Source organism: Erinaceus europaeus, chromosome 2 (assembly GCF_950295315.1).
Source record: "Erinaceus europaeus chromosome 2, mEriEur2.1, whole genome shotgun sequence".
NCBI classification, from domain to species: Eukaryota; Metazoa; Chordata; class Mammalia; order Eulipotyphla; family Erinaceidae; genus Erinaceus; species Erinaceus europaeus.
The window spans coordinates 34,283,926-34,305,492 of record NC_080163.1 but is presented as its reverse complement, the minus strand read 5'-3'; the positions used below and the strand labels follow the sequence as shown (position 1 = coordinate 34,305,492).

The following is a 21,567-nucleotide window of genomic DNA, read 5'->3' as shown; positions in this document are numbered from 1 at the left end:
ACGTTCAAGTCTGGTCCCTACTCCATCAAAAATTAGTAAAATCATGGGCCCCTTGGAATATACCTAAAATAGACTTCCAAGTTCCTTACAACATGAAGATCATAAATTTCAGCTGTTATACTTTTACCTTTAGGTTCCTGATTATTAAACAAATTGTTCTGCTTTATATCTTAATGCTTTTCAGACATCAAGATGTAGATACTACCATGACGCAAATCTGACTTCCCTGGGCAGACAACATCAGCAATGTGTCCTGGAACCCCACCTCCTCAGAGGCCTATCCCACTAGGGAAAGACAGAAACAGACTGGCAGGAGGTCAGGCAGTGGTGCAGCGAGTTAAGTGCACATGCGCAAAGCACAAGGGTTGGCTTAAAGATCCAGGTTCAAGGTTAAGCACACGTGGCACAAAGTGCAAGGATCGGCATAAGGAACCTGGTTAAAGCCCCCAGCTTCCCACCTGCAGGGGAGTCGCTTCACAGGCAGTGAAGCAGGTCTGCAGGTGTCTTTCTCTCCCTCTCTCTGACTTCCCCCCTTCTCTCTCGATTTCTCTGTCCTATCCAACAACGACATCAACAACAATTAAAATAACTACAGGGTGGGGGAGATAGCATAATGGTTATGCAAACAGACTCTCATGCTTGAGGCTCCAAAGTCCCAGGTTCAATACCCGACACCACCATAAGCCAGAGCTGAGCAGTGCTCTGATGTTTCTCTCTGTCTCTCTCTATCTGCATCGCTCTCAAAAATTAAATAAATAAAATATTTAAAAAATAACTACAACAATAAAACAATAATGGCAACAAAAGGGAAAATAAATAAATAAGTGTTTTTAAAAAGATCCTGGTTCAAGCCCCAGGCTCCCCACCTGCAAGGGGGTCTCTTCACAAGCAGTGAATCAGGTCTGCAGGTCTATCTTTCTCTCCAACATCTCCTTTCCTCTCTCAGTTTCTCTTTGTCCTATCCAAAAACAATGACAGCAATGACAACAATAACAATCACACCAACAACAATAAAACAACAAGGGCAACAAAAGGGGAAAAATAGCCTCCAGGAGCACTGGGTTTGTGGTGCAGGCACAGATAATCCCAACGATAATCCTGGAGGCAAAATAAAAAAATAAATACCTTGGGTCCATACTCCCAGAGGGATAGAGAATGGAAAGCTATCAGGGGAAGGGATGGGATATAGAGATCTGGTGGTGGGAATTGTGTGCAGTTGTACCCCTCCTACCCTACGGTTTTGTTAATGTATCCTTCTTTAAATAAATAAAAATAAATAAATAAATAAATAAAAATAAAATAAACAGGCTGGGAGTATGGATTGACCTATCAATGCCCATGTCCAGCGGAGAAGCAATTACAGAAACCAGACCTTCCACCTCCTGCATGCCATGATGATCCTGGGTCCATGCTTTCAGAGGAATAGAGAATAGGGAATCTTCCAATGGAGGGGATGGGATATGGAACTCTGGTGGTGGGAACTGTGTGGAATTGTACTCCTTTTATACCACAGTCTTCTCAATCATTATTGAATCACTAATAAAAAAATTAAAAAGCAAACAAATCTAGTCCCCAATACTTTGAAGCAAGTAATAATGCTGTGGTCTATGTCTATTCCTCCACCCCCTTTCACCACACCCACCTCACTTTTTCTATCTGAAAGTCAGCGTGGAGCAGTGAAATCAGAGGCCCAAGGTCAGGGTGGGGGGGCAAAAAAATTAAATTAAGTAAGAAAATAAAATAAAGTGACCAAACAGAAGAGTCTGCTATATAGCCATTATGCAGCAAAGTTAGTGAGGTGTGCCTAAGTGCAAAGGCCAAGATTTTTCTACCACTTTCCAGTGATTCTGAAACTCACTGACTTCTGAGAATTAGATAAGACTCTGAATATCAGCTTTATTGTTTACTACATAACTCATTTCTAAGTTTCTTTAGTATGTATACACCACTTTCATAAAACAATTCTATTCACAAAATACAGTGAACTAATATTTTACTATAAAATATAACTTAAAGTTTAAATTCCAAAAAAGCTGAAGGATTCTTTATGTTCTTGAATTTATAACACAATGTACTTTACATTTAAATAAGCTAAGTCACATGCATAGGCACTGACTCAATGTAAAGATTACTTCAAGTTCCGATGATCTCAACATTAGACAACAAATGCATCATTTCTCAGTAGATAAGGCCACACCAGCTACACCTGCTTTTTTTTTTTTTACCACTTCAGAAATGTTTTCAACAAAATATGCTCTCTACAGGAAGTAGCACTGCACTGGAGGTATGAGAAATGGCAACTTAAGTTAACAGAGACTGAAGAGGGGCTGGTAGTGGTGCACCTGGGTGCAAGCCTTGTCATTAGCAAGGACCGAAGTTCAAATCCCTGCTTCCACGCTACAGCAGGGGTAGACAGTTCAAGGGCGTTGGAACACTTCTGCAGGCATCTCCTTCTCTCACCTTCATATGTTCCCTCTTTCCCTCTCAAGTTTCTCTATCCTATCAAATAAAAAAGAGAGGGAAAAAAAGGGGAGGGGAGGGGAGGGGAGGGGAGGGGAGGGGAGGGGAGGGGAGGGGAGGGAGAGAAGGGAAGAAGGAAGGAAGGGCCAGCCACCAGGAGTAGTGGATTCATGGAAGCACTCAACCCCCACAATAATCCTGGCAGCAATAAAATAAAGAGAGAGACTGCAGGATCTTACAAACAGGCAATAATGCAACACAGAAAAGGACAAGATAAAAATGAGAAATCAGTGGTCTAACCTAGTCTGTTTGCCCTAAAAGAACCCATGATTAACTGTAAAACTGTTACTTTAAGGTTCAACAACTAAGCAACAAATGATTAGGATTGGTGATTCTCAAAGGAAACAACATATCCATATACATCAGTGATTCTCCCACTAGCATTTTCATATTAGTGAACCAAAATTCAACTCAAATATTGTTAAAATTACACTGAAATTTTCTTTTTCAAAGAATTCTCATTCATCCTTACAAAGAAAAAGACAGTGGTATTTAATAAAATTATCACAATTTGGATGAAGAGCTTCAATAAAATTAATCCTTTTAACAAAATTAGTTAAATATTAAGGCATTAGCAGGACTTGGGGCAGACAAAAAAAAAAAAACACCTTATCTACAGTCCATATTTTACCCTAGGGCTATTGTTAAAATAATTCTACTGTACATAGGACCAAGTACTGTTTTTCTTAGCTGGCACAATACAATCAGTCTATTGTACAATGATAAGAGCTGTCTTAAGAAGAAAAAGTACTGTTGAAGCAATTCTGTTTCCAAGTGCCTTACCCCAGTTTCCTCTCCACAAACACCATTGTTTTTAAATCATAACTTTCCTTATAACTGTATCCCATCAAATAAAATTTTACTTTCCAATAGGATACTTTTAAACTGAAATAGTAAAAAAATGTCTTTATGATCACAATATTTGCTGAAGTGATTTTATAGAATACTATGTGTAGTATATTATAAAAAAAATCACTAATTTTTCTGGAGGGATGTTTATCAAAACTTTACCAGTGACAAAGTTATGAAAGTATTTTTCTTCAGTTAATATGTATCTCCAGTGTTAAATATAGTCTTCTGTTTATTTTGGTTTTATTTCTTTGCTTTTAGTGCCCAGATGTTAAAGGGCAAGGAATCTAGATATCACACTTTAATTCAATAATCATGATTCAAACTATTTACTCAAAGATAACATAGGAAAAAAGTTTAGAATTTGCATGCTTGAGTCCAAAGCACCATATATCCCAGAGATTGGTTCTCTGCCTTCACCCCTTTAAAAAACAAAAACAAAATTACTATAATGCAAGTGGGGTCAGACAGTGGCATACCTGGTTAAGTGCATACATTACAGTATGCAGATGCCAGGTTCAAACCCCCCAGTTCCCACTTGAAGGGGAGAAACTTCACAGTGAAGCAATGCTGTGTGAGTGCATGCGTGTATGCATGTGTGTGTGTGTGTGTCCTTTCTACCTCCCCCTTCCCTCTCAATTTCTGTCTCTAATACACACATTAAAATAAAACATAATTTGTAATAGCTAAAACCTGGAAGCAAACCAGGTGCACAACAACAGAAGAACGGCTGACAAAGCTGTGGTATATTTACACAATGGAATACTATGCAGCTATTAAGAACAATGAACCCACCTTCTCTGACCCATCTTAGATGGAGCTAGAAGGAATTATGTTAAGTGAGGTAAGCCAGAAAGATAAAGATGAGTATGGGATGATCCCACTCATAAACAGAAGTTGAAAAAGAAGAACAGAAAGGGAAACCCAAAGCAGAATCTGACTGAGTTTGAACTCAGTGGTAAAACAGTCCAAGTGAAAAAAGTTAACTAATGATATAAGCTCGACCGGACCTGCCAATATACGGGGATATCTTCGCCCACCCTGTCCAACGCTTGACGTCTCGTCACCCAATCTGGTCCCCTACGCCTACACTGAACTTCTCTGTTCCAGTCTCTTGGAAACAGAGTTGGCAGTCAGCTGAGGTAAAGAACAAACACCTCATCACAGACCCCTGCAAGCGTCAACCCGGCTTTGACCTAGCACCTTATGATTGGGCCCTCCTCAATCGCTATCGAACAGGCCATGGCCGGTGCGCCGCTATGTTCCATCGCTGGGGAGCCAGAGATGACCCGAACTGCCCCTGCGGCTACAGACAGACTATGACCCACATAGTCAACGACTGCCACCTCTCCAGATTCAAAGGAGGTCTCGAAACTTTACATCAGGCTCAACCTGAAGCTGTTGACTGGCTACGGAAGAAGGGCAAACGCTAGAAGAAGAAGAAGAAGTAAATCAACTATGCTATTTTCACTAGGAAAGAATCACCTTTTAATTAATTCAGTAGCAACATTGAGAGACACATATTTTGTGGCTGCTTTGAAATGAATTAACAATCAGGCTTACAGTCAGGAAATTAAAATACAAATATATAAAGTCCATTAAAAATTTTTATTAATAGTTTGTTACAAGATTGTAAAATTACAGTGTATATATAGTTGCATACCACACCCTCCACCAGAGTTCTGATTTCCACCCTCCCACCTCCCAAAAATAACCACCATAGTTCTCAATAAGTTTTAGAAACAGTTTACTTGCTTCTTTTTTTTTTTTTTTCCTCTAAGTTCATGTGTATCAGATCTCCAGATTCCAGGAGTGAAATCATCTGGTAGTTGTCTTTAATTTCTTTACTTATTTCACTAAGCATAACCATCTGCAATTCTACCCATTTTGTTCCAAAAGGAATACAATATCTTTTTTGATTGCAGAGTAATATTCCATGGAATATATATACAGCATAATTTTTTTCTTTTCTTTTTTTTAATTGCCACCAGGGTTATCACTGGGACTCAGTGCCAGCACAATGAATGCACTGCTACCAGAAGCCATTTTTTTCCTTTCTATTTTATTTGACAGGACAGAGAGAAATTGAGAGGGCAGGAGACATAAAGGAGAGACGGGGAGTTCAGCGGTAGCGCAGCGGGTTACATGCAGGTGGCGCAAAGCGCAACAACCGGTGTAAGGATCTGCAGAGGAGTCGCTTCACAGGCAGTGAAGCTGGTTTGCAGGTGTCTTTCTCTCGTCCTCTCTCCATTTCTCTCTGTCCTATCCAACAATGACATCAATAACAACAACTACCACAATAAAACACCAAGGGCAACAATAATTATTATTAAGTACTATTAGGGAGTAAATAAATTAATAAATATTAAAAAACCTTTAAAAAAAAAAAGAGAGACAGATGGATACCTGCAGTACCTGCTTCACCACTTTTGAAGTGTCCCCTTTGCAGGGGGAGTCGGGGATAAAAACCTGGATCCTTGTGCACAGTAATACGTGTGTTTAACTGGGTGCACCACCACCTAGCCCCCTATGTCATAACTTCTTTAGCCAGTCATCTGATACAGGCTTTTAGGTCACTTCTAATCTTTTGCTATTGTGAATAATACAGCTATGAATAGAGTGGTGAATATGTCCCTTTGAATTAGTGTTTCAGTGTCTTCAGGATAAATGCCTAAAAGCGGTATTGCTGGATCATAAGGTAATTCTATTTTAATTTTTTATTTTAAAACTGTCCACTTTTGCACATTAGAAGTATCTAGAACTATAAGGTATGCAAAAATGCAACTTAAAAAATAAAAAACAAAAAACGGTACAGCACTGAGATAATTTTCCTGGCTCCACAAAGCTACTAGTGTAAACCAAGTATTAGGTTAGGCCATCAGAAATTGTCCATATTTAGACATTTTTTAATCAACAATGGAAATTACATAAAATCCCACCCAGGAACTTGCTCAAAATTAACAACCATCACTGTGCAAAAAATGTTCTGATTTGTAGGTTTTGGAAATTCACATTGTCAATAGTTCCTCAAAAGCTAATTCTAAGCTGTCAGCTCAATGTCACAAACTGAACATGGCACTGGAGAGAAGCAGACTATTAGCTTACCTGCTCCAGCAAACTACTTGTTCCACCTGCCAGCCTGATATCTAAGGACCAGATTGCCAAATTTTCTTTCCTTTTTTTTTCCTTCCTTTCTTTTTTGTTTAAAATAGGCTTGCCTGAATAATCAATCCAGTTTCCTATTTCCACATTTGAAATGGAACCTATTATTGACACTTTACACAAAAAAACATTCACAAGAAATAGGTAATATTAGTAACTTGGATGATTCATTTAACACACTCTTACTAAACCTCTTTGGTGCCAAATATTGTCCTTAGCATTTTGGACAGCAAGGTATATATATGACAGTGGGGGTTAGTGGTGGTTGGGGGTCATCCTTGGTCCCCAAAAGCTCATAATTTATTTGGGATGCAATCATGAAATTTAAATATGCAGTGTTAAAGACTGATACAATACTATGAAGAAAACGCAATAGTGATGGAGGCACAATTTTAAATGGAGCAGTGAGTTAAGTTCAAATAAAATACAAAAATAAGCATATAGAACTTTAAATTGTATCTACTACAAAAACTGTAAAGATATATACAAACACATCCACATCTTTCAAGGCCATGAATCAACTAACAGGAAATGAGACCTGCAGCTCAGGAAAGAAAGAAAGAAAGAAAGAAAGAAAGAAAGAAAGAAAGAAAGAAAGAAAGAAAGAAAGAAAGACAGGAAGGAAGGAAGGAAGGAAGAGGGTGGGTGGGTAAAAATAAATTCTGGGTGTTTGCTTCAGTAGCACAGACTAAAACTGGAATGATATACAGAATATTAGCATGTCCTCTGTGAAGATATGAAAATTCATGAAATGTTACACATGCGCAGAGACCTAAATAAATAAATAAATAAATATCAATGGGCTAAAGCCCAGAAGCAGAGGGCCTGCCCTGTATGCATAAGGCCCTGAATTCAATCTCAACCTCCTGCAGCCACTGCATTAGAGAAGCAGCAAAGGCAAAAGCAAGTGGAACATCACAGGGTAAAGTAATACTTTGGTCTCTCATAATAAAAGCAAAAATTTTAAATGTTAAAACACTGCACTCCCGTGGCATAAATATTTAATAAAACTGATGCTTACAACGGGAAAATACCAGGGCTGGCAAAAGAGCTCACCTAACCAATGTGCTCCTTTCCCACGTGCACGACCCAAATTTAAGCTCAGTCCCCATCATACTGAAGGAAGCTTTGGCATTACAGTCTCTTACTCACTCACTCTCTCTGCCTTTCTTTCTCTACCTAAAACAAACAAAAGAAACATCACAGAACTGAGTCTTCCTATCATTAACTTTCCTCACATTCTTACTTCCTAAGTAAATACCAGTTAATCTCAATTTTTAAAGATGCATTTAAATATACTCAAGGGCAATCCAGAAGATGGCACAGTGGATAAAGTGTTGGACTCTGAATATAAGGTCCTGGGTACAATCGCCAGTATAGCATGAGCCAGAATGGTCCTCAGATGTTCTCCCTCATTAATTCTAAGCTGTTCATCAAAGGGAAAATTTATATGCATATAATGAATATTACTCAACAGAGACATGTACATGAATATAGCTGACTTACCAATAACATATAATCAATAAACTGTATTTTTGTTTCAAGATAGAAGGTCAAACACAGCAAGAGAAGAAACACCATTCTACCACTCAGCAAACTTCCCCACTGCATGGCATTCCTATGTAGTAATGGGTACTCAAACTCAAACCCAGGTTCTTGCACATGATAAAAGTGAGTTTTCTATCAGTTGAGTTACCTCCTGGCCCTAACCCATGCCTTTTTTCACATGGAATGGGCAGTGCAGTATTCCCAGGTCAAATCATACTAGCCGGTTTTGGGGCAATGAAAATTTCTGCCTACAACTTGGAGACCTCTGTTATGGGTTTTCCAACATAAATAAATAAATAAATAAGTAAATAAATAGTAAGATACTGCTTTCTTGGTTATAACAGCTCTCCTTTAATAAAAAGATCCTAATTACATTTGGCCCCATACCCCTGATAAAAGTAATAATACAATTCAATTTGAACTGTCTAAATCCCTGCTGACCACCCAAAGGACCTAACCTAAAAGATAATTGGGGGTAAAACAGGAACAGTGGAATCACACTGTCTGCATCAAGCACCAGCAATAACCTGGATGGCAATAACCTGGGAGGGGAATGGAAGGGAGAAGTGGGTTTTTTTCTTTTTTTAAGTGCTTTCACCCTATTTCCAAATCATATTTTCTAGGGGGGCTGGGCAGTAGCACAATAGGTTAAGCACACATGGCACAAAGTGCAAGGACCAGCCTAAGGATCCCGGCTCAAGCCCCCAGCTCCCCACCTGCAGGCGGGGGTCACTTCACAAGTGGTGAAGCAGGTCTGCAGGTGTCTATCCTTCTCTCCTCCTCTGTCTTGCCCTCTTCTCTTGATTTCTCTCTCCTATCCAACAGCAATAACAACCACCACAACAAGGGCAGCAAAATGGGGAAAACAGCCTCCAGGAGCAGTAGATTCATAGTGCTGGCACCAAGCCCCAGCTATAATCCTGGAGGCAAAAAAAAAAATCATATTTTTCATTTCTTTCATTTGCCTTACCACCTCTCCTTGTTCCTTTTCTAGATCCTTTCTCCCTTAACATTTTATGTGTTTTTTTCACTTTCTCTATATAAAAACTTAATTGAAATATTTCTTTCTTTCTTATATCTAAGGCACACCAACCAGGTAGTCAAATTTTCAAGCACGATGTCCAGAGCTCAATCCCCAGCACTGGATATTAAAGAATGAAGCTTTTTCTTATGTGAATATCGGTTTTTATTCCTTTTTTTCCCTTTTTCTGATAGGAATAGAGAGGGAGAGAAGAGAAGAGAGAAAGAGAGACATGTGCAGCACTACTTCACCACTTGTGAAGATTTTCCCTGTAGCTGGGGGCCTAGAACTTGAACCTGAATCCTTACACGTTAATGCATGTGATCTATCAGGTGCAGTCACCAGATCCCGTAAATATGTGGCTTTAGATGAAGTACTTATTTGAAATAATTTTAGTTATCCAAACACCCAATTAAGATGCTAACCAGAGATATGAGCTACAAGATAAACAGCTATTCATTAAGCAAGAGTGAGTGTCTTCCATGTGCCAGCCACTGTGCTGAATAATGGGGATTCTACAGAGAACAAGACAAAACATTTTCCCTATGGACACTAAAACAAGACTGTACTTGACAGGTTCAAAAAACTTCAAGACCACATATGTACCTGATCAGAAGCAAACCAAGGAAAAACCAGTACAACATAAAATCACAGACAGAAGAAACAGATGTAGGAGAGCCTTGTAGAGACTCTAAGCATTCTGGCTTTTACTCTTGATTATCTAAAAAGTCACTGAAGGGTTTTGAACATAGTAGTAAAGTAATGTAACCTTCATTTCAAAAACATCACCCTGCTTGCTATGTTGAGGACAGAACAAAAGCAGAAGGGAGATGAGAAAAGAAGATTACTAAAATAACAGATAAGAGATGATGCTTGCTTAGAAAGTGGTAGGAGAAGGTAATAAGTTGTGGTTACATTTAGTCTTGCTTGCTTGCCTGCTTGCTTTCCAGAAGTGGCTTTGCTAAGGCCTCATAGCTGAGCAATTCCACCAATCTTACCAGGCACACTCTCTTTTTCCAGATAGAGGGAGAGAGGGAGAGACAGGGAAAGGAAGAGACATACCACATCACTGCTCACGAAGTCTCACCTTTGTGTAGTATTTCCATGTGGTAGCCAGGGACTCAAACCAGGTTCTAGTGCATGCTAAAGTGTAAGCTCTACAAGTGAGCTAGCTCCTGAGCCCCTGTGGTTACATTTACTGTCACAGTAAAATTTAAGGTAGATAAACAACATGCTTTCATAATGCAATACTGTGAATTTGATGAGGTGAAAAGGCAGGAACATCTACAAAGTTTTAGCCAGAGAAACAAAACATTGTGGTGACATTAATAAAATGAAGACAATTAGAATAGGGGGGAAAAAATCACTGAGGTGCAGGAGGAAAAGGAGCCATGAGGAGTTCAGTTTTGACATGTTAAATCTGGTGTATGTAATTAGAAATGTTGACTGTGCAGCTGCATATACAAGTCTGGAGGTTAGGAAAGTGATGCAGACTAAAGATAACATTTCTACTTACACGTTAATTCTAGCCAGAGAACCAATGAGATCATAAGAGACTATGTATAAATATAGAATAGATCTAAACATAGAGCTCTGAGACACTGCCCTATTTTTTTTTTAAGCTGGGGGCAACGAAAAAGAATCAGCTAAGGAAACTAAATACAAGGACTGGCAGGTGTCTCTCCCAGCAAAACACACAGGTCACCATGCTTAAGGACTGGGGGGGTTCAGCCCTGGGCAACAATATACTTGCAGGGGATCATCAGGAGAAGTGGAGTGGTGCTGTGGTTACCTATCCTTCTCTCCCTCTATCTCTCAACCTCTATACAAGAAAAGAAAATAAATAAATAACTTCTAGGAGCAGAGGTGTTGCAAGCACTGAGACCAAGTAATAACCTGGTGGAAAAAAGAAGAGGGAGGGGAAAAAGAAAAAAGAAAGAAGCAGGAAGATCTCATAAATTTTAAAGGACAAGAGAATTATTAACCACATCAAATGCTACTGTCATGTCCAGTGAGATTAGGACTGAGCAATGGCTAGGAAGGGAATCTGTCACTAAGGAGATCATAACTAATTCCAATAAGTGCAGGTGTAATGTCTAGATGGTAACAGGCAGAATATCTAAGTTGTAAGAGAGTGAAAGTGGATCCAAAAGAGATAGAGAATACTGGTGACCACAAATAACTGACAATGCGGTGTTAGGGGGAGATTATTTACTTTGAAAATGGTGGATATTTTAGAACATCTATATGTTAACTGGAAATATCCTATAAAAATGTAAACATCAATGAAGCAGCTCATTGGCAGACAGACTTGAATGAACACTGAAGACTTTTGATGCCTGACAGAAGTAAGGAGTGCAGGACCCAAAGCAGAGTTAATGGTCATAGCATGGGGACCAGGCAGTGGCACACATGGCTAAGCACACAAATTACCAAGCACAAGGACCCGCTTCAAGCCTCTGATCCCCACCTGCAGGGAGGACACAGTGGTGAAGCAGGTCTGCAGGTGTCTCTTTCTCTCCCTTTACCTCCCCCCTTTCCTTCAGTTTCTTCTCTGTCCTATCCAATATGAAAAAAGGAGAGGAGAGGGGAGAGGAGAAGAGGGGAGAAGAGAGTAGAAGAGGAGAGGGGAAGAGAGAGGAGGAGAAGGAAGGAGAGGGGTAGTGGGGGGGAGAAGGGAGGGGAGAGGAAAGGAGAGGAGGGGAGGAAAGGGGAGAGGAGGGGAGGGAAGAGAGAAGAGGACCAACAGGAGTGGAGGATTCACACCACTGCACTGAGACCCAGTGACAAATCTGATAGAAACAAAAAAGTGGTCATAGCAAAACAGGAAATGCAAAGGAATAGTAGCAAAGAGACTTGCAAAAGTTTTCTCCTGGTTGCTTTCATTTTTAACAGACAGGAAACAAATTCATCAGCTGAAAATGAATAGAATAAAGAGGTGCTAGAGGTCTGAAGGGAGCTGTGTAAAATGTCCATTCAAGAATGGGTGATTCAGCTAGGAAAATGTACTAAGATTACAGGCCCTGAGTCAAGCAGACAGGGTCCTCTTGTCAGCAGTCATAAACTTAAAGGGTCAGCATGGGTGCATTTTCAAAAGGTATCCTTAACTATCAGGTAAAGGTTGAACTAGATGAGGGTGGGGGAGCAGGTAAACACAACGGGGAGAAACCACAGGCCCTTTGGAATATAACTAAAATATGCCTACTAGCTATCTACAAAACGGAGACAAACCCTCCTCCCCCTTCATTTGCACTATTCCAGCCTTTAGGTTCATAAGTAGTCAACAATTTGTTTGGCTTTATATGTTAACTCTCTTTTCAGCTACCATGTTCCAGATGCTACCATGATGCCAACCAGACTTCCCTGGACAGACAATCTCACCAATGTGTCCTGGAGCTCCAATTCCCCAGAACCCCACCCCACTAAGGAGAGAGAGAGGCAGGCTGGGAGTACAGATCGACCTGTTAACACCCATGTTCAGTGGGGAAGCAATTACAGAAGTCAGAGCTTCCACCTTCTGCATCCCACAAGGACCTTGGATCCATACTCCCAAAGGGTTAAAGAATAGGAAAGGTATCAAGGGAGGGGAGTCAATTCTCTCTGCTCACTAAGATGCGTGGACCCTGGACAACTGAAGAGCTGACAGAATAAAGCAGGTTTCTAGATCAAAGCAGTTCTGAGTTTGTCTAATAGTTCACACACTGTCATATTAATTATTACACTATCATTAACAAGCAAGCAACAGGCCAGGTGGTGGTGTACCTGGTTAAGTGCACACACTACAACAAGCAAGCAAAAGACCTCTGAAAATACTGAAAAATACTGAGAAAGTAACTAGAAAAGCTATTTAAAGCTCGTCAAGACACACGGGAAGACAATATATAAGGGAACTATGAAAGTATATATATGCTTAAATCTTTTAATTTTTTAAAATATTGATTTTCCTTTTTGTTGCCACTTGTGAAGCCACTCTTCTGCAGGTAGGGAGCCAGGGGCTTGAACCGGGATCCTTATGCTGGTCCTTGCACTTCGCGCCACGTGCACTTAACCCGCTGTGCTACTGCCCAACTCCCATGCTTAAATCTTATTCAGCCCTATCAATTGAAGACGCCAGGCTCCACTAATACACATAATGCATAGAAATCATTTATTTTTGCTAAGCAAAAATGAAAACAGGGTATTGCATTAAATGTAAGAAAATTATTGTTTCACAGAAGGATATACTTACAAAACTTCAAAGATTTACTAAAAAAGTCTTAGCTTGAGTTTCTGAGTAAACTACAAAATGGAAATCAGTGTTCACCATCTATTCCTTGTCAAAGACACTTAAGTTTATTTTGTTTTTAACTTTTTATTTGTTACTAATAGCATGTAACAAGACTGAAAGAATATATACAATGTATATTTCCATACCACACCCACCACCCAAGTTTCTTAAACAGCACTTATATTTAGCATAGATTTATCTAATTATTTCTAGGGAAGAAAAAGGAGTTTGTTTTACAATAACCCGTTTTGACCAAAATAAATTTACAGTATCTTATGGTGTCAGGATAAGACAGCTTATGATCAAGTCTTTTGATTTTTACTGCCTTCTTGATAGGTCCCTGTGCAGTCCATTACTTGTTCATAATATAGAAATGTCAAGGACACTTAAGCTTTGAACCTTAAGTAACAGGATACATAAAGTTAATTATTAATAGGTTAAATTTGAAGAATTGTGATCTGGTTTTTCCAGGTGGTATGAACAAAGTAAGAATAAAAATCTTCACCTAACAAGCAACTAAATATCAAGGATCAGCACAGTTCCTCCTTGCAAGAAAGCACAAGGAAGGAATCCATAATGTCCCCCTCTGACACAGATCTAAAACATTACTAACACAAAACATTCAATAAAATGTTAAAATATTTGGGCTAGTATATATTTCATCTGGTCGAGTGCACACTTTACTATGTAAAATGACCTGGGTTCAAGAGTCTTAGCCACCACAAAGAAATACTATAAAAAAGGAAAAGCTTCAATAGTGCTAGTGCAGTGCTATTGTCTCTCAACTTCTCTCAAAAAGAAAGAAAGAAAGAAAGAAAATCAACTAGAGTGGTAAAATCATGTAGGAATAAAGCCCCAGTAAAAACCCTGCTGGGGGGGAGTAGCAATTTTAAAAATCAAAGTATTTTTTCATGAGAACTGAGATCAGGAACACAGTAACAGACCAAAACTAATGAATATGCATTTGCAATTGCAAGAAAAAAAATCTTATAAAACCTTAATAAAATATCTCAGACTCATTCTAAAATACCTAAATATGTTCATGACTTAGAAAACACACGCACACGTCATAAAAATGTAATAGCAATCTATCCCAGAGAATAAATGTGAGATATTTGTTACAAAGCATTATGAAAATATTTCAAATATTAATTGATATTCTCTCACAGGCTATATAGACAAAAAAAAAAAAAAGACAGCTGCATGCCACATCAGCATAATTTTTAATCACTTCATTAATTACATCTGATAAAGGAAAGATTTTCCAAATGATCTGAATGGCTCATAAAAAAACTTGAGGCCAGGTGGTGGCACATCCAGTAGAATGCATGTTACAAGGCTCAAGGATCTGGGTTCAAACCCCAAGGCCCCATCTGTGGATGGGCAGAGGGAGAACTTCACAAGCAGTGAAGCACTACTGTAGGTAACTGTTTCTCTTCCTTTCTATAGTCTCCTTCCCTCTTGATTTCTGTCCCTACCTAATAAATGTTTTTTTTAAAAAAAAACTTTCAATATACACATATACTCCAATGAAAAAAGCACCAAATCAAACATTCTAACAATTATAACATAAGATAATACTGGAATTTAGTCTTAACTTTATGAACGACTCTAAAGAAGGAAGAATACTTCAAAAAAACTTAAAGCATTTTTTTAATTGCTCCCAGGGTGCTGGGCTCAGTGCCAAAGCCTGCAGGATTAATTCACCACTGCCAGCTTTTTTTTTTGGGGGGGGTAGAAATGGGCAATAATAAAGAGAAACACCTGCAGTACGGCTTCACCACTTGTGAAGCTTCACGCAGGTGGGAACCAAGAGAGAAGCCAGGCTCTTGAGCATGCTGACATATGCACTCCAGCAAGTGTGCCACTGACCAGGCCTCAACAGATAACATTTTTAAGATGCTTAAAAAAAAAAATCAGTATCACAACAGTCCACTAAAATTTTAAGGATTACTCTTTGTTATTACTAGGGACAATGATAAAAAATTAGTGGCTAGGAGCAACAGCAAGATAGCTCACCTAAATAGTGTGCCTGCTTTATCATGTGTGCCACACAAGTTCCTGCCCAGTCCCCACTGCACTGGGAGAAGCTTCAGTGCTGTGGTGTCTTTCCCTCTCTGCCTCTGCTCCTCTTCCTATCTGAAGAAATGACTTAAAGCAATGAAGTGCTAGTGACTGTCAGAAAAACAAAAAATTAATGGCCAATTAGTATACAATCTAAAATATCTACTTGAATGCGCAAATTCTTCAACAACAACATTTAAGGTGCTGTAAGTATTGGTCTGTTGGGGTGGGAAGATGGCTCACCCAAGAGGGCACACTTTGCTAGGTGCAAGGACCAAGGTCCAAGCACCCAGCTATTGCATGGGAGCGAGCGCCTGCACAGGGAAGCTTCACTAGCTGTGCAGCAGTGCTGCAGTGTGTCTTTTTCTCTCTCATCCTCTATCTGAAAAAATAAAGTCTGCCAGGCACTGAAGAATCATGCGGATATGGATTCCCCAGAGCTAATGCTTGTGAGATAGTTACCCAAAGGGTCTATCTAAATTCCAAAGCTATCTGTTAAAAAAAAGAAGTTCTAATTCATATTATTTTATAATGATCAAGATCAGCTATATTCACTTTGGAGTACACAATTTGAACTTTTAAGTCTGTTTTATCATATGTAAATAAGCAGTGAAGACATTCATAAATGCAGTACTACAAATCTCATCCTCTTTGCAGTAAGTTTTATCACACTTGTAATGCTAGAAAAAATATGGGGCCACAGGTTATTACTAACAGCCACCTCCTTTTCAGTACTATCAAATCAGCACTTTATTCATAAGTGATGAATAAAAGTTAAAGTGAATTTTCTGACTGACAGGAAAGTGGTGCTGCAAGTAGAGTGCTGGGCTTGCATACAAGAGGTTCAGGGTTTAATCACCACATATGCCAATGTATATGCCAAAGCAATGCGCTAACCCCCTGCTCCTATAAAATAAGTAAACTTTCAGAAAAGGTGGTTTATTTAAAAAGAAAATCATAAGAAGAATCCACTGTTTCTCCTAGGAGTGCTTAAAATAGAAAGAGACTGTATAGCAAAGACTGTTTACTGAAAAGAACCAAAAGTGCATTACTCTTCCATAAATACCCACACCATCTAATATGAAAGAGGGAGAAAAAACACCAATTTGTTAAACCTGTTCCTTCGTCTTAAAGTGTACATCGTTTACTAAACTGCTAATATGAAAATGCAGCCCAATAATAGTAACCCCGCAGTTACTTATTAACCTTTAAAAATAGACTTACAAATCTACACTTCCTGTAGCTCACCTGCCACCTTTCCCAACATTAAATGGGCACAGGCAGCATAAGACCGTGCTCTCTGGTAACATTCATAAACAACTTCAGGCTCAAATTTAACAATTGTGGGTTTCAATCATACCAAGAAACTCAGCATCCAATATAGATCTCAGTACGTAACTGTTGCTTAATGACTATCTAGTGAGGAGTAATTACACTTGAGCAGCATTAGTTTTCCTTTCCCTTAACTTGCTCAATAAGCAATTCAAGACGATGCCACGATCATCAAAAGCACATCAACTTCTCATAATGAAACAGAAAGCTTAATGTTAAAAATATATATATACAGGGAGTCGGGTGGTAGCCCGGGTGGTAGCGCAGCGGGCTAAGCACAGGTGGTGCAAAGCACAAGGACCCGAGTAAAGATACCAGGGTTCGAGCCCCCCCCCTCCCCACCTGCGGGGGGGGGGGGTCGCTTCACAAACGGTGAAGCAAGTCTACAAGGTGTCTGTCTTTCTCTCCCCCCCACCCGTCTTTCCCTCCTCTGTCCATTTCTCTCTGTCCTATCCCACAACGACATCAATAATAACTACAACAATAAAACAAGGGCAACAAAAGGGAATAAATAAATAAAGATACAATCCAGTATCTTCATCTGAAAGAAAAATTAGCACACATGAAAAAGGAAATACAACTTCTTTCAACACGAAAATTTTCTAGTGTATTCTCGTGTTCCTAAAAATTTAAAAAAAAAAAAAGAAAGACTCTTGGGGCCGGGTGGTGGCGCACCTAGTTAAGCGCATATGTTACAGTGTGAAAAGACCCAGGTTCAAGTCCTGGGTCCCCACTAGCAGGCGGGAATCTTCACGAGGGGTGGGTGAAGTAGGGCTGCAGGTGTCTCTGTCTCCCTCATTCTCTATCTCCCCTTCCCTCTCGATTGATTTCTGACTGTCTCTATCCAATAAATAAATAAATGTAAAAAAAAGAACTTAAAAGAAAAAATGGTTTTTAAAACTTAGCAGCAGGTAAAACAAAAGTCACACGTTGTTTGCTGGTGTGTTTTCCCCGAGTCCAGAAGAAATTTTTATTCGACGTGAGATCATCTGTGATCGGTTTCAAGACCCATTCATTCAAATGTACTTTGCTGGCCAGGCCCCCCTAACAAGACGTTTCATTCTGCAAACTCCTCTACCTTGCAAAAAAACAAACTAACTCACCACCACCGATGCCTCTGCGAAACCTTTATCACTTAAACACATCAGCACCTAAGGAGGAGTCCCGTCCCTGGGCTGTTTCGTGCCAGGGATGCCAATCAGTCCGTCGGGGCTTTTTATTTATTTATTTAATTTCTTTCTTTCTTTTTTTTTTTTTTTCTCTCCTCTCCGGGGCTCTTCATGCAGCATCAGCGAGCCGCTGGCCAACCACACCACACCCGGGCCCCGCAATCACGGCTCGAGCTGCAAACGCTGCGGGAACCAACAACCTGTACGAGTGGAGAGAGAGCTCCCGAGAAGGTGGGGAGGGGTGGGGCTGGGGGCTCGCTCTCTCCGGGTGCCCCCACCTACCCCCCACTGAAAAAAATCAGCAGCAGCAGCAGCAGCAGAGCGGGGCGGAGACCCGGGGGCGGCACGACGAGGCGTCTCGGGCCGCGAGCAGGTCGGAGGAGCCGGGGTCCCCGCCCCTCGGAAGCCCCGCACCTGAAGGAAGCGTCGGGGCCTCCCCGCGCCGCCTTCCAGACTTGAAGACCCGCAAAGTTGGGGGGCGGGGGGCGAGGAAGGAAGGGCAGGCAGGGAGGGAGGGAACGGGGGTTCTCTCTCTCTCTCTCTCTCTGCATTTTCCAGCCGGCGGGTAGCCTCCCGCCCGTCGCGAATTCTGAACTGGGCTTGTCAGCCCCTCGCAGCGGCCGCGGAGGCGCAGCCCCGGCAGGGTCCGCAGGAGGACATCGCCCCAAACCTGAAAATGGAGCCACGGGCTCAGCCCGCAGCCCGCAGCGCGCGGCGGGCAGGGCCGGGCCGCTCTCGCCCCAGAGCCCTGAGCGGCGGGGGGCTCGGGAGGGAGGGTCGGACCTGCCCTCCCCCTCCCCACCCCCGTTTATCCCACTCCACCTTCGGGGCTGCGGGAAGCGAGTCGCGGGGCTACCGCGTCACTCAAGCGGGCGCCACACTCACCGTCGCCTTTGTCTCGGCCGCCCGCTCTGGCCGCAGTGGCTCTCGGCGCCGCCGGCTGCGCGGCTCCAGCCTTCCCCACGCCCGCAGCTGCGCTCCCCGGCGCGCTCGCCGCTTCCTGGCTCCGCCCTCCCCGCCCAAGAGCTCGCGCGTGGGCGGAGCCAGAGGCGGCGCGCGCTCTCCCGTCCCACCCCGAAGGGCTCGGGGCAGGCGGCGCGCGCAGCTACCGCCGAGCAGGCTCCACCCCTCCCAAACCCCCCCCCCCACACACACACACACTCCACGAAGCCACGCCCCCCCGGCCGCAGCGGATTCTGCCCGCGACCCTAGCAACCCGCGGCGAGAGCCCTAGAGCCCGCTCCGGGGCGTGCGGTGGAACTAAGGCGCCGGAAGATGGCGACCCCGTCTGGGTGGGAGCGCGCGGAGCCCCACCCCCGACTGGGCAGTGGCGCCGGCCCTGGACCTGTGTCTGTGGGCTCGCCCGGGCGAGCCGGGCTGGGTTCTGAACCCGTTCATCCGCAGTCAAGTCAGGTGCAGTTGGTTGAGAGGCGACCTGAAAGCCTCGGACCTCCGTGCTTCTTTTTTTTTTTAAATGTGGAAGAATCGTCACGTGCCTTCTTAGCTGCCTCACGGCTGAGAACGTCCATCCACCTGACGTTTGAAAGGTGTGAATGATTCCGCTGTTGGGTCTCTGTAACGCCTTTAACTGTATGTTTTACATGTACCCCAGAAATAAGGAACAGGCGACAGTGTCCCCGGCTAGCAGCCGCCACTCCACCAAAATGTCTGCAAGAAGTTTTCAAGTCTGCAGCCCTGAATACTGAAGCGCCCGTCCTCCCCATCTCCGTTGGCACTAGCACCTGAACTGTAAAGACTTCTCCATTGCTCAAAAAAGCAAACTCAAGGCCGAGCTGCAGCCCTTCTAGTTGCTCCATTATTTGACGCCTCTCAATCGCTCCTTCACCTCCAAAGCTGTTGAGGGAAGGGAGCCATTTGGTTGTACCTTCAAAAAAAAATCAGAATGGAAACACCTCTCATTGTATTTCTTACAGCTGCTTTCGCCTAGATTATACTTCAGTGACTTACTAAACAAGAACAACAACAACACACACACACACACACACACACCCTTACCTTGTTCTTAAACTGTCAAAATAACTGGAATCATAAGAAGTGTCAACTCACATCTCAGAATCTCCCAGTTGCTTCCTAGGTCAGTCAATTTAGTAAAAGCTAAGACCTTCCCCCCCTTTTTTTCTTTTCTTGCTCTTTTTTTTTTTTTAACAAAGCCCTTGGACTTGCCTTTTGCCCTTTCCCTCTGCCTCCAGTACACACCATTCCTTGCTGCCCGACTATTGCAGACAAACTACCACTTAGGATCCTTCAGACAGCCTTTCCCTCTGTCAGGAACATCCTTGCCCATCACCCATCTTCCACCTCTTTTAATTAATGCCTTTATCACATCTCTGACCAGCTTTCCCTCCCCCAAGTCCAGTACAACTTTATTGAGGAAATACTGAATTACAAGATTGCTGATGTCACAAAGGTGCATTCCTACATTTACCCAAGATAATATCAATGTATTTGACCTTTAGTCCTTACCAGCGATTTAAAACTGTCACCTTGAGAGGTTGGGTGGTGGTTCCCCTGGTAAAGATGACACTGGTAGAGCTCATAGGTAATCATGCACAAAGACCTGGATATTAGTCCCTGGTCACCACCTACAAGAGGTTAAGCTTCATGAGCCCTGGAGTAGTGCTACAGCTGTCTCTCGTCTTTCTATCTCTCATTCTCTCCCTACTTTTCTCTCTCATCCAATATTTTTTTAAAAAATGGCCACTGGAAACAATGAAGTTCTGCAGGCATGGAACTCCAGCAATAACTCTCCTTGGAAAAAGAAAAAGTTGGGAGCCAGGTGGTGACACATCTGGTTGAGTGCATATATTACAATGTCCAAGGACCCAAGTTCAAGACCCTGCTCCCCACCTACAGGGGAAAAGCTTCACAAGTGGTGAAGCAGTGCTTCAGGTGTCTCTCTGTCTCTTTCTCTTTCTATATTCCCCTTCCTCTCGATTTCTGGCTGTCTCTATCAAATAAGTAAAGATAATAAACATTTGAGAGTCAGGCAGTAGCGCAGCGGGTTAAGTGCACATGGCACAAAGTGCAAGGTCCAGAGTAAGGATCCCAGGTGAATCAGGTCTGCAGGTGTCTGTCTTTCTCTACTCCTCTCTGTCTTCACCTCCTCTCCTCATTTCTCTCTGTCCTGTCCAACAACAACAACAGTAATCACTATAATAAAACAACAAGGGCAACAAAAGGGAATAAATAAATATTAAGAAAAAGATAATTTTTTTAAAAAAAATAAAGTTGCCTGCATGTCAGAAGAGAACCAAAGATGGTGTGGTAGTGCTATGATGTTTCTCCTCTCTGTCTCTTCCTCTTTCTTCTATCTATCTAAAATAAAGAAGGAGCAGCCTGGCATGCAAGTAGCAATTTGCTACAGCACTGATGACGTGAGTTCAAGCCCCTAGCCCCACATGGAAGTATCATGCAAAGGTGGAAGCTTCACTAGAGCTATGGTGTCTTCTCTCTCTCTGTCTTTCTCTCCCTTTCTCTCTCTCTTAAATATTTATCATTGGATAGAGACAGAGAGAAAGACAGACAGAAATTTAGAGGGGGAAATAGAGAGGGTAAGAGACAGAGAGACACCTGCTGACCTGCTTCACCACTACTGAAGCTTTCCCCCTCCAGGT

General features: G+C 41.9%; 1 protein-coding gene across 7 annotated transcripts in view; it reads right to left on the bottom strand.

The window, feature by feature from the left end:
• The window catches only part of CDC42SE2 (CDC42 small effector 2), a 183,557-nt gene that overhangs the window by 75,283 nt on the left and 86,707 nt on the right, over positions 1–21,567 (bottom strand). For 2 of the 7 annotated variants that reach the window (XM_060177706.1, XM_060177711.1), the window contains exon 1: positions 18,818–18,951. The exons of 4 other annotated variants lie outside the window; for them this stretch is intronic. The gene's annotated coding sequence lies outside the window, so the exon portion shown is untranslated. Of the gene's footprint in view, positions 1–18,817; positions 18,952–21,567 lie in introns of those variants that run through there. One more of the 7 variants, XM_007532522.3, reaches the window with a different exon arrangement.